This window comes from Lissotriton vulgaris, unplaced genomic scaffold (genome assembly GCF_964263255.1).
Source record: "Lissotriton vulgaris unplaced genomic scaffold, aLisVul1.2 SCAFFOLD_690, whole genome shotgun sequence".
Lineage (NCBI taxonomy): Eukaryota > Metazoa > Chordata > Amphibia > Caudata > Salamandridae > Lissotriton > Lissotriton vulgaris.
The window spans coordinates 665926-680601 of NW_028248208.1; the positions used below are offsets into that span (position 1 = coordinate 665926).

At 49.0% G+C, this 14676-nt stretch overlaps 1 protein-coding gene across 1 annotated transcript in view; it reads left to right on the plus strand.

Moving 5' to 3' along the window:
- The window catches only part of LOC147664882 (uncharacterized), a 52322-nt gene that overhangs the window by 6005 nt on the left and 31641 nt on the right, over positions 1-14676 (plus strand). The window contains exon 2 of the mRNA XM_086949923.1: positions 8547-8611. The gene's annotated coding sequence lies outside the window, so the exon portion shown is untranslated. The remainder of the gene's footprint in view (positions 1-8546; positions 8612-14676) is intronic.

Below are 14676 nucleotides of genomic sequence, written 5' to 3' on the forward strand. Positions count from 1 at the left end.
TGTGGCAATAGTAAGGGGTGAGGTGTTTAACCCACCGTGATGTATCCATGCAGGTACGTTGTGGCAGTAGTAACGGTTGAGGTGTTTAATCAGCTGTGATGTATCCATGCAGGTGCGTTGTGGCAATAGTAACTGGTGAGGTGTTTAGCCTGCTCTGATGTATCCAGGCAGGTGCGTTGTGGCAATAGTAACGGGTGAGGTGTTTAGCCTGCTCTGATGTATCCAGGCAGGTGCGTTGTGGCAATAGTAACGGGTGAGGTGTTTAACCTGTTGTGATGTATCCATGCAGGTGCGTTGTGGCAGTAGTAACGGGTGAGGCATTTAACCTGTTGTGATGTATCCATGCAGGTGCGTTGTGGCAATAGTAACGGGTGAGGTGTTTAACCCGCTATGATGTATCCAGGCAGGTGCGTTGTGGCAGTAGTAACAGGTGAGGTAGGCAGAGGAGGTGAGGCCTGTCCAGGGGTGAAGAGGAGGTGAGGCCTGTCCAGGGATGCAGAGGGGGTGAGGCCTGTCCAGGGATGCAGAGGAGGTGAGGCCTGTCCAGGGGGTGCAGAGGAGGTGAGGCCTGTCCAGGGATGCAGAGGAGGTGAGGCCTGTCCAGGGATGCAGAGGAGGTGAGGCCTGTCCAGGGATGCAAACGGGGTGAGGCCTGTCCAGGGATGCAGAGGGGGTGAGGCCTGTCCAGGGATGCAGAGGAGGTGAGGCCTGTCCAGGGATGCAGAGGGGGTGAGGCCTGTCCTGAAGGTGCAGAGGAGGTGAGGCCTGTCCAGGGGTGAAGAGGAGGTGAGGCCTGTCCAGGGATGCAGAGGAGGTGAGGCCTGTCCAGGGATGCAGAGGAGGTGAGGCCTGTCCAGGGATGCAGAGGGGGTGAGGCCTGTCCTGAAGGTGCAGAGGAGGTGAGGCCTGTCCAGGGGTGAAGAGGAGGTGAGGCCTGTCCAGGGATGCAGAGGAGGTGAGGCCTGTCCAGGGATGCAAACGGGGTGAGGCCTGTCCAGGGATGCAGAGGAGGTGAGGCCTGTCCAGGGATGCAGAGGAGGTGAGGCCTGTCCAGGGATGCAAACGGGGTGAGGCCTGTCCAGGGATGCAGAGGGGGTGAGGCCTGTCCAGGGATGCAGAGGAGGAGAGGCCTGTCCAGGGGTACAGAGGAGGTGAGGCCTGTCCAGGGGGAGCAGAGGAGGTGAGGCCTGTCCAGGTGGTGCAGAGGAGGTGAGGCCTGTCCATGGGAAAAGAGAAGGTGAGGGCTCTCCAAGGGTCTGAGGATGTGATGCCTGTCCAGGGGTGCAGAGGAGGGGAGGCCTGCACAGGGGGTGCAGAGAAGTTGAGGCTTGTCCAGGGTTGCAGAGGATGATAGGCCTATCACGGGGCGCAGTGGAGATGAGGACTGCCCAGGGATCAAGTCAAGTCAAGTCAGTTAATTTATATAGCGCGCTACATACCCAGAGGGTCTCAAGGCGCTTGAGGAAGGGTGGGGAATTACTTGTCGAATATCCAGGTTTTAAGTTGCTTTCTGAATGCTAGGTGGTTCTGAGTGAGGCGAAGGTGAGTGGGAAGTGAGTTCCAGGTTTTAGCCGCCAGGTAGGAGAAGGATATTCCTCCCATGGTGGTTTTGTTGATGCGAGGTACAGCAGCAAGGGCTTGGTTGGAAGAGCGTAGCTGGCGGCCAGGGGTGGGGGAATCCTATCGCCCGACGCCCGAACCATGTGGTTTTTATTGACGGGCAAGAAGATTTAATGTCTATTTTGTCCTACGGACAAGTAGACATTAAATCACGTCAAGAAAATAGGCTGTGGGCTTGCAGAGAGCCTTTGGAGCCCTCTGATTGGCTAGCAGCTCATGACTTCACTGGGCTCTAACCAGTGATTGGCTGGGGAGTGAAACGTCACTACTCTCAGCAAGCAGTTGAACTTCGGGACCTCCGCGAGCGAGGAAATTCCTTTTGAGGTAAAATTAAAGCACTGCCAAGGCGCCCGCCTTAGCACTGCTAGTGTTATTTTTCCCTGCATGGATACAGATTCCACTGAAATATTGGACTAGAACTTTAATGTCTGCCTGCTGACGGCCCGTCGCTAATGCAGCATCATTGTGGCTGCAGAAAGCGCGGGCTGACTCCTCACTTCTTTTGCCGACTGCACACGTTTCTTTTGGTATGCAGAGTGGATTAGAAGTCCATTTCATACCAGAGGTCTGACACTGATTGGGCAATTCCTCTCACAAATGAGCGATATCTTTCCCATTTGTGAGAGAAAATGCTCAATTTGCCAGTGCCTATTTTTCTGGATTAATTTAGCCCGTTGTGCACATTTTTTTTGAACTGCAAATGCCTCAGCATCGTCGCTGCAGTGTATCTTTAGTAATTGTAAAAGGAGACTTAACTGTTCCTTTGAAAGCTAGTTAATTGCGTGCAGCATGAGCACTGCACACATCGACACATCAGTGCCAGGACTTCATGCGGGGGTTAAAAATACATCGATTTTAGAAAACGAAAGTAGCCGCCTCACTGTTCTAATGCTGCCGGTGTAAAAGCTCTTTGTGACCGGGATTAGTATTTCCACTGAAGAACGCTCCCTCCATCGCAAAAGGTCATGAAAGGCTCTCCAATTCCACCACCAAGGAGGCAATGTAGGCGCTTGTGTTTTGGCTGGGCAATTAATCAGCTTAATGTTCCGGCGTGACAAAGTGAGACAGCGCTGCACTGGGTGGGGGGTAAGAAGGAGGATCGAATACAGTAACAGATTAAAAACCTCAGAAGGAGAAAGTAAGTGAAGGTGGAGACAAAAGGAGAGCATGCAGTGATATCAGGCGTGATCTACAGTGGAATAAAGTTATCTGCAGGCGTGTGCTTATGTGGTCGGAAGGGAGCTGCCTAACTGAGTATAAGGGGAGCAACTGTCACAGTGAGCCACACATTGTTTTACTTAATTTTGCAACTTCAGCTGCACCGTGCGCCAAGTGTAGCAGAGAATGCCTAAGGCGGATCACAGGGAGGCACCTGATGTACCTCTAGCAGCCACTTTGTTTTTCTCTGTGAAGACTATAATGATCGCCTTAATATTGTATTGGCGTCTGCCAGAATAATGTCCCCTCTGCATAAGTTCACATATCATTTGATATTTCTCGTGCAGCTGCCAACAGTGATACACTCAGAAATAAATAAGTGTCCTTGTAGTAATGTAACTGGCGCTCATCTAAGCGCTCCAATATGTTTAGGTAGAGTTTGCGCTATTAAACTGCAAAAAAAGTCATTCTTTTATTAGAAATGCTCTTTCAGTGAGTCATATGCAAGTGTAGTCATGTCTTAAAATAACTCGGGCTAGAATATTAGAAACAAGTGAAATCGGGAAATGGTGAGGAAGATATGAAGGGTACTAGCATTAAAGAAGAAGAGAAAATGCTGATTTCACTTAGCAGGAGTTCAATTCTGGTGGTGTGTTCATTTGATATGTGCTACTGTATACAAATAGATATGCAGAGCTCTGCCAATGAACACAACTAGATCAGTCTGACTGTGTGTGTGTGCTTGTGTGAAACAGGGGGGCTGGGCCTCTATTAACAGCTCTGCAATGCACTTCAGTTCTGCCTCAAATAGCTCTGCAAATGCACGTTCACGTTATATTATTTAATCATAGTCCAGGATTCTTTTGGTGATTGTATCCCTGCAGTCTTACTTGAATCATATGTTTGTGATGACTGTCCGTTATTTGTGATATGTCTGCATGCTCTGGGATAGTTCAGTATTCTGGATAGCTGTGGCTTGTTGGCGAAAGATGTTCATTATTAGTGATCATGTTTTTTTTTAAAGCAGTGAGTTAAGTAAGTACTGGTTGCAATTAGTTGTGACATTATGCAACATCCTGCTTGAGTGCAGAGTTTATTTACAGTAGTTATCTGCTATTTGTGATGTGGCAGAATTCTTGACAGTCCGGAACTATTTAGATACTCTTTGTGAAAGAGAACCTGTTCTGGCTTGATAAATAAAAAAAAAATAGCTTCCATGCTTAAATTGTGTGATCTTAGGCAAATATTTTTTTTCAACCAAACTAACTTTTTCTTTTTGAATAAGACTCCCTGCTTTCCATTTTTACTGATTTTTACAGATAAATACAGACAGTAAACCATTTATTTTCTTATCTGTTTTTATTTTTAAATATTGATAAAAACTGAAATTGGCTGCTTTTTGAGTGATTCTAAATACCCTTTTTAATGATTGCCAGGCCAATAACTGTGTGAATTGATAGGTCAGGGGTTTAAAAAAAGGAACTAGTAAAGAGGCTTACACAGCAGTAGATATGCACAAAGCTGATACTGAAATGTGCATATTTTCACATAAGTGCTTGATTTATCTTCTGCATGTGGCAGGCATTCAAGCATGACTGCATTTTTATTGGTTTTATTGGTTAAATGCGGAAATATACCAGTTTCAGCTTTTTTTCTTCATAAAACTCATAATAAATATGGATAAATACAGATAAAGTTGTCAAAAATAAATATGGATAATATACAGACAGAAATGTCAAAAAAATAAATACCACATAAAACCGGGAGCCCTATTCATAAGTATGGAAGCACTAATGTTTCTCTGTCAGCTGGAGCCCTTATGTTTGATGTGGGACGGGAGTAGGTGGGACAAGTGAATTTTACAGGACATGTAGATCTCGGTGGCATTTTGTCCCTTGGACAAGTAGATTATTTGGAAAATTCCACACCCCTGTGGCGGGAGGGGGTGTAGAAGGAAAGTCGTGTGTTGAGGCATTCGGGTCCAAGTTCGTAAAGTGCTTTGTGTGCGTGGGTTAGGAGGCGGAATGTTATCCTCTTATTGACGGGAAGCCAGTGGAGGTTTTTCAGGTGATCAGAAATGTGGTCTTTACGCGGGATGTCTAGCATGAGTCTGGCTGATGCGTTCTGGATGCGTTGGAGTTTTTTCTGGAGTTTTGCGGTGGTTCCGGCGTATAGGGTGTTTCCGTAGTCCAGGCGGCTTGTAACCAGTGCGTGGGTGACCGTTTTTCTAGTTTCGGTGGGGATCCAGCGAAATGTTTTTTTTGAGCATGCGAAGAATGTTGAAACAAGAGGATGAAACGGCGTTGACTTGTCTGGTCATCGAGAGTGAGGAGTCCAGGATGACGCCCAGGTTCCGTGCGTGGTCCGTCGGGATGGGTGCTTTTCCAAGGGCCTCTGGCCACCAAGAGTCGTCCCAGGCGGAGGGGGAGGTACCTAAGATAAGGAGTTCTGTTTTGTCTGAGTTCAGTTTCAGACGGCTGTGCTTCATCCACGCAGCTACTTCTTTCATTCCATCATGTAGGTTGGTTTTGGCGGTGTTAGGGTCTTTGGTGAGTGAAAGGATCAGTTGAGTGTCATCAGCGTAGGAGATGATGTTGAGGTTGTGTTGGCGTGCGATGGCCGCGAGGGGGCTCATGTATACATTGAAGAGGGTGGGGCTGAGTGAAGATCCTTGTGGCACGCCACAAATGACTTCAGTGGCCTCTGACTTGAATGGTGGGAGGCGGACTCTCTGAGTTCTTCCGGCAAGGAACGAGGTGATCCATTCCAGTGCTTTTCCTTGGATTCTGATGTTTCTGAGGCGTTGTAACAGGGTGCTATGACAGACTGTGTCGAAGGCTGGGGAGAGGTCGAGGAGGATGAGGGCGACTGTGTCTCCATTGTCCAGTAGAGTTCGAATGTCGTCTGTTGCTGCGATGAGTGCGGTCTCAGTGCTGTGTTTGGCTCGGAAGCCGGACTGTGAGGAGTCGAGGGATTTGTTGGTTTCAAGGAAGGCGGCGAGCTGATTGTTGACAGCTTTCTCGATGACTTTGACCGGGAATGGAAGGAGCGAGATGGGGCAGTAGTTTTTGAGTTCGGTGGGGTCAGCTGTGGGTTTTTTCAGAAGGGCGCTGAGTTCGGCGTGTTTCCAGCTTTCCGGGAAGGTGGCGGAGTTGAGGGAGCAGTTGATGACGTCTCGGAGGTGTGGTGCTATGATGGAGTCAGCTTTGTTGAAGATGTGGTGAGGGCAAGGGTCTGTGGGGGATCCTGAGTGGATGGAGTTCATCAGGCGGATGGTGTCCTCAGTGGAGATTGGGTTCCTGTCATTAAGCATGTTCAAGGGGGGTGAAGGTGCGACAGAAGGTTGGGTGGGTTGGTCTCCGTGTTGGTTGTCGAAGCTGTTGTGGATGTCTGCGATTTTGTCGTGGAAGAATGAAGCTAGGGAGTCGCAGAGGGTTTGAGAGGGAGTGATGTCGTTGGAGTTGGCAGAGGCGGTGAGGCCTATCCAGGGGTGCAGAGGAGGAAAGTTCAGTCCAGGGGTACAGAGGAGGTGAGGCCTGTCCAGGGGTGCAGAGGAGTCGAGGACTGTCAATGGGGTGCAGAGGAGAGGTCTGTTCAAGGGGGTGCAGAGGAGGAAAGGCCTGTCTAGGGGTGCAGAGGAGATGAGGCCTGTCCAGGGGTCCAGAGGAGGTGAGGCCTGTCCATGGATAGCAGAGTAGGTGAGGCCTGTCCTGGGGTACAGAGGAGGGGAGGCCTATCCAGGGGGTGCAGACGAGGTTACGCCTGTCCAGGAGGTCCAGATTTGGTAAGGCCTGTCCAGGTGTGCAGAGGAGGTGAGACCTGTCCTGGGGAGAAGAGGAGGAGAGGCCTGTCTAGGACTGCAGAGGAGGAGAGGCCTCTCCACGGGGTCCGATGAGGAGAGGCCTGTCCAAAGGAGCTGAGGCCTGTCCAGGGGTGCCGAGGAGGAAAGGCTTTTCCAGGGGTGCATGAGAGCTGAGGCCTGTCCAGGGGTGCAGAGGAGGCGAGGCCTGTCCATGGGTGCAGTGTCTTCTTCAGGGGATGTGCATAGCGCCCCGAGACTCAGGGCGGAGTCAGAGGCGCTGGATGGGGTGGAATGAACTCTGGGCTCCTCTGTCCTTAATGAGAATCCTTCACTGAGAGGCCTGTCCAGACGAGGGGCAGAGGAGGAGGGGTCTGTGCAGGGGTGCACAGGAGGTGAGGCCTGTCCAGGGGTCCAGAAGAGGTGAGGCATGTCCAGGGGTACAGAGGAGGTGAGGCCTGTCCAGGGGTGCAGAGAAGGTGAGGCCTGTCCAGGGGTCTAGAAGAGGTGAGGTCCGTCCAGGGGTGCAGAGGAGAAGAGGCCCGTCCAGGGTGCAGAGGAGGAGAGGCCTGTTCAGGGGTGCAGAGGAGATGAGGCTTGTCCAGGGGGCAGAGGAGGCGATGCCTGTCTAGGGGTGCAGAGGAAGCGAGGCCTGTCCAGGGGTGCAGAGCAGGTGAAGCCTGTCTAGGGTTGCAGAGGAGGAGAGGCCTGTCCAGGGGTGCAGAGGAGGTGAGGCCAGTCCAGGGGTGCGGAGGAGGTGAGGCCTGTTCAGGGCTGCAGAGGAGGTGAGGCCTGTCTAGGGGTGCAGAGGAGATGAGGCCTGTCCAGGGGTCCAGAGGAGGTGAGGCCTGTCCATGGATAGCAGAGGAGGTGAGGCCTGTCCTGGGGTACAGAGGAGGGGAGGCCTCTCCAGGGGTGCATAGGAGGTGAGGTCTGTCCTGAGGGGTGCAGAGAAGATGCCTCTCCAGCGGGAACTGGGGAGGTGAGGCCTATCCAGGGGTTGCAGAAGAGGTGAGTTCTGTCCAGGGGGAAGTGAGGAGGTGAGGCCTGTCCAGGAGGAGCAGAGCAGGTGAGGCCTGTCCATGGGTAGCAGAGGAGGTGAGGCCTGTCCTGGGGGAAGAGGAGGTGAGGCCTGTCCTTGGATACAGAGGAGGAGAGGCCTATCCAGGGGTGCAGAGGATGTGAGGTCTATCCTGAGGGGTGCAGAGAAGATGCCTCTCCAGCGGGAGCTGGGGAGGTGAGGCCTATCCATGGGGTGCAGACGAGGTTAGGCCTGTCCATGGTGTCTAGATTTGGTGAGGCCTGTCCAGGTGTGCAGAGGAGGTGAGGCCTGTCCTGGGGAGAAGAGGAGATGTGCATGAAGAGGTGAGCCTGTCCAAGGTGTTGCAGAGGAGTTGAGGCCTGTCCAGGGGGTGCAGAGGAGGCGAGGCCTGTTGTCAAGGGTATTGTTTACTGACAGTGCAGACACTCCCAGGAGCAGAACAATGAGATTTTTCAAATTCCACCACTGGTTATCCCACAGCCACCAACTGAAGAGTTAACTAGTGGCTGTGGGAACCCAGCCGGGGAAAAGGGTAATGGGACAGAGAAGAGATTGCCTGACCTTCGGGCTCTTCCACTCTTCTTCTTACTTTGTGCCGTACACCGTTTTTTGCCTTTCTTACTCCCTCTCTATCTTTAAGCATGAGTAGAAATCGCTGTAAAAGAAAAGCACACCATTACTAATTTCCTTCAATTCCTTCTCCACTTTCTTACTCTTTCTCTCTCTATTTCCTTACCCAGAGTGCCTATGGCTTTTGCTCCTCTTCTATTCTACAATATAAGTATTTTATTCTTTGGTAACCTGCATTATAAACAACATTTTAGCACCCTTTAACTCTGTGAGTTCATTCACTTTTTTTCAATCATTCGTTCATTCACTCTCTGCCTTACTTTCATATCTTCTGAATTCTTGTTACTTCCCCCTTAGAAACCTTCTGGAGCCTCCGCCGTCATCCAAGCAACGAAGAAATCAGGAACTGAAGTATTCAATGGGTAAGTATTAATTCTTCTATTTACATTTTTTTTCTATTTACTTTAAATTGGTATTTCTCTTTAGTTCTAAATTACCTAACTAACCGACGCACGAAGCGCTCTGACCTGCGCCTAAGCCTGGCACAAAACTGCACTATTTTTATCTTACTAGACTACAGAAAATCCATTGGTGAGTGCGCGGTTCTAAAATCAACCGGCGTACTTCACAGCTTGTCTAGACCTTGCGCCCGTGTCCAGGACAAAAGGATTAGACCGGCAAATTCCACCGCGGTCCTTCCTGTTGGTTGTACAGGGGAGAATGCCCGGTTCCACAGTATAATCACCCGCGACCTTTTGCGAGAGGGTGATCTTTGCAATGCTGGTTCAATGGCAGATTGCGGGACAAATAAGAGCTTTGATTCCTTTTTCCTGCACCATGACAATACCCCCTCGCAAGGTTAAGCCTCCGGGCTGAGGTTTGTGAGGATTTTACGAGTGAAAAATCTTAGTTAATCAGGGAGCATGAACATCTGATTGTTCCACCCTTGACCTATCCTCTGGGCCAAAACCCTTCCAGTCTACAAGATAGAAGATTTTCCCTCGAATGGACTTTGAAACTAGGATTGTTTTAAATTCAAATTCTTCTTGTCCTTCCACTAAAATAGGTTCTCTGTTTCTCAATTCTTTCAAATGGGGTGAAACCTTTTTAAGATGTGAAACATGGAACACTGGGTGTTTTTTTAGCTGTGTTGGTAGTTTTAGTTTGAAAGTCATTGGATTTACTACTTGCTCCACAAGAAATGGATCTATAAATCGGGTTTGAAACTTTCTATTTCCTTTAAGCTTTAGGTTTCTTGTGCTTAACCAAACCCTGTCCCCTGTACTCAAATCTAGTTCAGGTCTTCTTTTTTTATCTGCACTTTGCTTGTAGCGTTCCTTAGCTTTCATTAAGTTCTTGGTGGCAGACTCGTGTACCTTGCTAAGATGCTGTACAAAGTTTTGTGCTGCAGGCACCGACACTTCTTTAGAGGAAAACACAGAATTTGGATGCCTTCCATAATTCAAGTAGAAAGGGGAAAAACCAGTATAGGCATTCTTAGCATTATTATGTGCAAACTCTGCAGTCCAAAGAAGATCAGGCCACTCTCCCTCTTGATCCAAGAGAAACAGTATGAGATACTTTTCTAACTCTTGATTGTCCCTTTCGGTTTGACCATCTGTTTGTGGATTAAAACTCGTTTAATAACATGTCTCAATTCCCAAACCCCTTGAGTAAGCTTTCCAAAAATGGGATAGAAATTGAGATCCACGATCTGTGATCAAAACCTTTGGAATGCCATGTATCTTAATAACACTTTGATTGAATTGTGTGACTATTTGTTTTGCAGATGACTTCCCTTTCAGGGCAACAAAATGCTCCTTTTTTGAAAAGGCTGCTTCTATGACTAATATTGAACTGAATCCCTGACTAGAAGGCAATTCAACAATCAAATCCATAGTCACAGTGTGCCAGGGAAATGGTGGGGTAGGCAAAGGTCTCAATAAACCCTGAGGAGCCAGCTTATCTTTCTTCCCCATTGCACAAATCTCACAGCCTTCCACATAAACTCGAACATCTTTGGACAACCCTGGCCACCAAAACTGTCTCCTTAACAACTCCTCAGTTTGATGGATTCCAGGGTGACAAGCCAATGGACTGTCATGACAGTCGATCAATGCTTGTTGTTGAAGTTCTTTGATTGGTAAGTACAAGGCCTTGGAATGAAACAGTAATCCATCAACAATTTCTCGAGTTGACTCCTTCTCTGCCCAGGTCTGCATTTCTTCAGAAGTTAAGGCTTCATTGACCTTGTCTACGAGAGTTTTCTCACTAGTGGCTCCAATGATCTTAGTTTCAGGAACTATCTTTTGATCTCTGTTAGATATGGGGGTCTCTGGTTGGCTCAGGTAGGTACTTGTGACAAGCAGGGACCCTCTCCTCTAGTCAGGACAAGGGGAATACACTCCTAAAATAACCCCTGCTCACCCTCTAGGTAGCTTGGCAAGAGCAGTGAAGGCTTAATTCAGAGGCGTTGTAAGTTAAGCAGTTGTGACCACATACAGTAACTCAGTGACAACACTACAAATGGACACCACTCAGATTTTATATAAAAAATAAGTAGACTTTATATGGAGTTACCACAAGACCATAAACGACAAAACTACACACTCTGATTACTTTAGATGGTAGATTTAAGCTTAGTTCAGTTCAGTTCTTAGATGCGACACTCTGCGTCAATGTACCTTAGGTTGCGTTGCGCTTCCACGAAAAAGCAATGTCGCAGTGATGGGAAATGTGACAAAGTTCAGGTGCAAAGAAATAAAGACGTGAAGATCTTCCAGATGAAGCATGCTTCTCGGGGATGCGAGAAGTTCTCGGTTAGATGCGTGGACTACAGCGGCGACATCCAAGATACGACGGCAGCAGCTTCAGCGGCAACCTTCTTCTCCCACGATACGTGGAGCTTCCACACGATGCGACAACTACAGCGGCGACATCCAAGATGCGACGGCAGCAGCTCCAATGGCGGCGCGCTTCTCGGGGGATGCGAGGTGCTCTTGGTCGATGCGGTGCAATGCAACAGTTCCAGTGGCGATACCCTCCTTCGGAGTTGCGACGGCAGGCACAGTGACGGCAACACGCTCCGACCTCATTGCGAGATTCTTTTCCTGATGCGGTGCAGTGCGTCAACTACAGGGGATGCGAGGTGCTCTTGATCGATGCAGTGCAATTCAACTGTTCCAGCAGCGACAACCTCCTTCGGAGTTGTGACGGCAGGCATAGCGACGGTGACACGCTCCGACCTCGTTGCGAGATTCTTTTCCTGATGCGTTGCAGTGCGACAACTACAGCGGCGACACCCTCCTTCAGAGTTGCGACGGCAGCAGCAGCGACGGTGACACGATTCCTCTTCGTTTCGGCACGCTTCTCTCCAATGCGGTGCAGTGCGAGAGTTCCAGCGGAAACACCCTCCTTCGGAGTTGCGATGGCAGGCACAGTGACGGCGACACGCTTCTTCTCGTTGAGTCGCGCTTCCAGCTCCTTGCGACACGCATTTCCTCAGAAGACCCGAAACAGCAGCAGGTACTTCCACAAAAACTCTGGGGAGCTGGGGTTGAAGTCTGTTGTCCCTGAGACTTCAGCAGGAGGCTAGCTCTTTTCCAAGCACTTGGAGATTCTTCACAAGTTGAAAGCAAAGTACACAAAGTTCCTTTCTCCTTCCTTTGGCAGTCAGGCAACCACTGCAGGCCAATCCAGCAAGCAGCACTTCAGCTTGGGAATAGTCTCTCCTCAGTTTCTTCAGGTTCCTCTCCTCAGTAAAGGTTTCTTCTTGTAGTCCAAAGTGATCTAATTCCATGGGATCAGGGTCCCAATATTTATACCCCAAAATCCTTTGTTCTCTGAGGGGAGAGGGGCCTTTGCCCAGTCCAAACGAGTTCTGAAGCACTCTGTTTACCAGACTTCTCCTTTCCTTTCACAGTGCAGGGCATGCACATCAGCCGCTCCCCAGGAGGTGGAGCCAGCATTGTCGAAGGCAAGCACAGCCCTATTCAGAGTTCAGGTGCAACTCTTCCCTCCCATCTAGATGCAGATCTCTCCATTCACCACTGGGTGACTCATCCTGTCTCTTGGAAGCCCCCAGCCCTGTCACTCACAAAACCAGACAAAGGAATACACAACCTAGCAGTGGCAGGCTTGAAAGGTTAGGCAAGCAAATACCTACTTTCTAAAAGTGGTATTTGCAAACACAGAATATTAAAACCAACTTCACTAAAAGATGTATTTTATTATTCTGAGTTCATTCATACTATCACCAAACTCCATTTTTTACCATGTTCTCGGGGTCTGTTAGGATTATAAAATGTAACAAGTCTAACAGCCCATTCTGGACTATGGAGAACAGGTAGCCTTGCAATAATGAAAAACGAAAATGGCTGTAATTCACTATTAGGACATGCCACACATATCAGGGCTTTCCCTACCTTATACTTACAATGCACCCTGCCTGCCTTAGGGGTGTCTGATCTGAAGAAAAGGGAAGGTTTAGGGACTGGCAAGTGGGTGCACTTGCCCAGTCAGCATGACAGTACCAGCTCACAGGCTCTGCAATGGCAGACCTTAGACACATTTTACATGGCTGCTTCTGTGGGTGGCACAACCAGTGCTGCAAGCCCAACAGCAGCATTTGGATTTACACGCCCCGGGCACACTTAGTGCACTAGACTAGGGTCTGATAAGTAACCCAAATAGCCAAACATGGAACCACTGATTAATACATTAATTTATAATAGGGAGAGCATATGCACCACATGTTTTGCTCTGAGAAGGTAATGTCGCCATTCTTGGAAGGCATCTTTAAAAGCGAGGAGTTCTTTATCTGAAATAGTATCACTTATTTCCGCTGGTTGCAATTTTCTAGAGTAATATGCCACCGGACGCAACTGTTCGGTCTCTTAGTGTCTCTGTGAAAGTACCCCTCCGATGGCCTGTTCAGAAGCATCAGTAAAACGGTTGGGTAGGATACGCATGCAGCAGAATTGGCGCAGTGGTAAAACTCTTCTTTAAGAACTGGAAAGCATCTTCTGCCTCGGCCGACTATTAAAAAGGTACTCCTTTCCATAGCAATTTAGTAATTTGAGGTACCTTCAGGGAAAATTCTCGAATGAATCTGCAATAGAAATTTGCAAACCCGATGAAGCTCTGTATTTCATACTTAAATCCTCACAGACGGGATTCAGGCCGGGCCAGAGCACGGAGACTGCAATGGTTGCGGTAGTAGAAGAAGCCAGAAAGATCATAGATTCAGTAGGATCAGTGGCAGTGATCCTCCTGGATCTGAGTGTGGCATTCGACACCGTTAACCATCTTACCCTGGTCCACAGACTTGAGGGTCTGGGCATTTCAGGGTCTACCCTGTCCTGGCTGGAATCCTTTTTGAACGGCCGGTCTTTTCAGGTGGCGGATGGTAATTTCACTTCTAAAATAACACCTGTACACTGTGGTGTTCCTCAGGGCTCTTCCCTGAGCCCAACCCTTTTTAACGTTTACATGTCCCCCCTTGAGAAGATTGTCACCCCATTCGGTATCAAGTTATTAACCTATGCAGATGATACCCAGTTGGTTGTATCCCTAAGTCAGCACGACCATTCCCCTATCAATCTCTATTCCTGTCTTGGGGACATTACCAAATGGATGGACAGGTCCCATCTGAAGCTAAATGGTGACAAGACGGAGATCTTGGTTATGGGCAACCGATCACACTATTGCCCAGAGAACTTGTGGCCTCCCTCTCTGCTTGGGTACACCCCCAATCCCTAAGTGTAAAATTAAAAGTCTGGGGATTTGGCTGGACGAAGGCCTCACCTTTACCACCCAAGCCAGAAAAACTGCTGGGACCTGGTATGGCCTCTTGCGCACTTCCTGAAAATGTTTACCCTTACCCCCCACTCAATCCCGAAAGCTGCTGATCAAAGGTCTGGTACTGTCCCGTTTAGACTACGGCAATGCCCTGTACCTCGGGGCCCCCAACAAAGTGATGGCAAAGCTTCAGGTTGTGCAAAACTTTGCTGCCTGACTTCTCACGGGCCCGAACAGCCGTTGCTCAGCCAAACCAGCCCTTAAGTCACTCCACTGGCTCCCTATTCAAGAAAGGGTGCACTTTAAGGCCCTTTGTACCACTCATAAAATCCTGCATGGGAAGGCCCCTCTCATTCTAAAGGACCTTGTTGTTCCCCACAAAACACATAGAACCCTCCGTTCCACACACCTACACCTGACGTCAATACCCAGGATCAAGAGGGCTCGATCTGGAGGCCGTCTCTTTTCATATAATGCCTCCAAACTGTGGAACGCACTGCCATTACACATCCGGTCCCAGCCCGAACTGCTTTCATTTCGCAAACTTCTTAAGACATGGCTGTTCCCTTAATCTTCCCCCTTTCAGCCTCTTCTGCTCTATCACTAGCGCTGGGACGCTCATGGGCAGCCATGCGCTTTACAAATCTGTAAACATAAACATAAACAGAGGTTGGAGGAGGCCGATTTA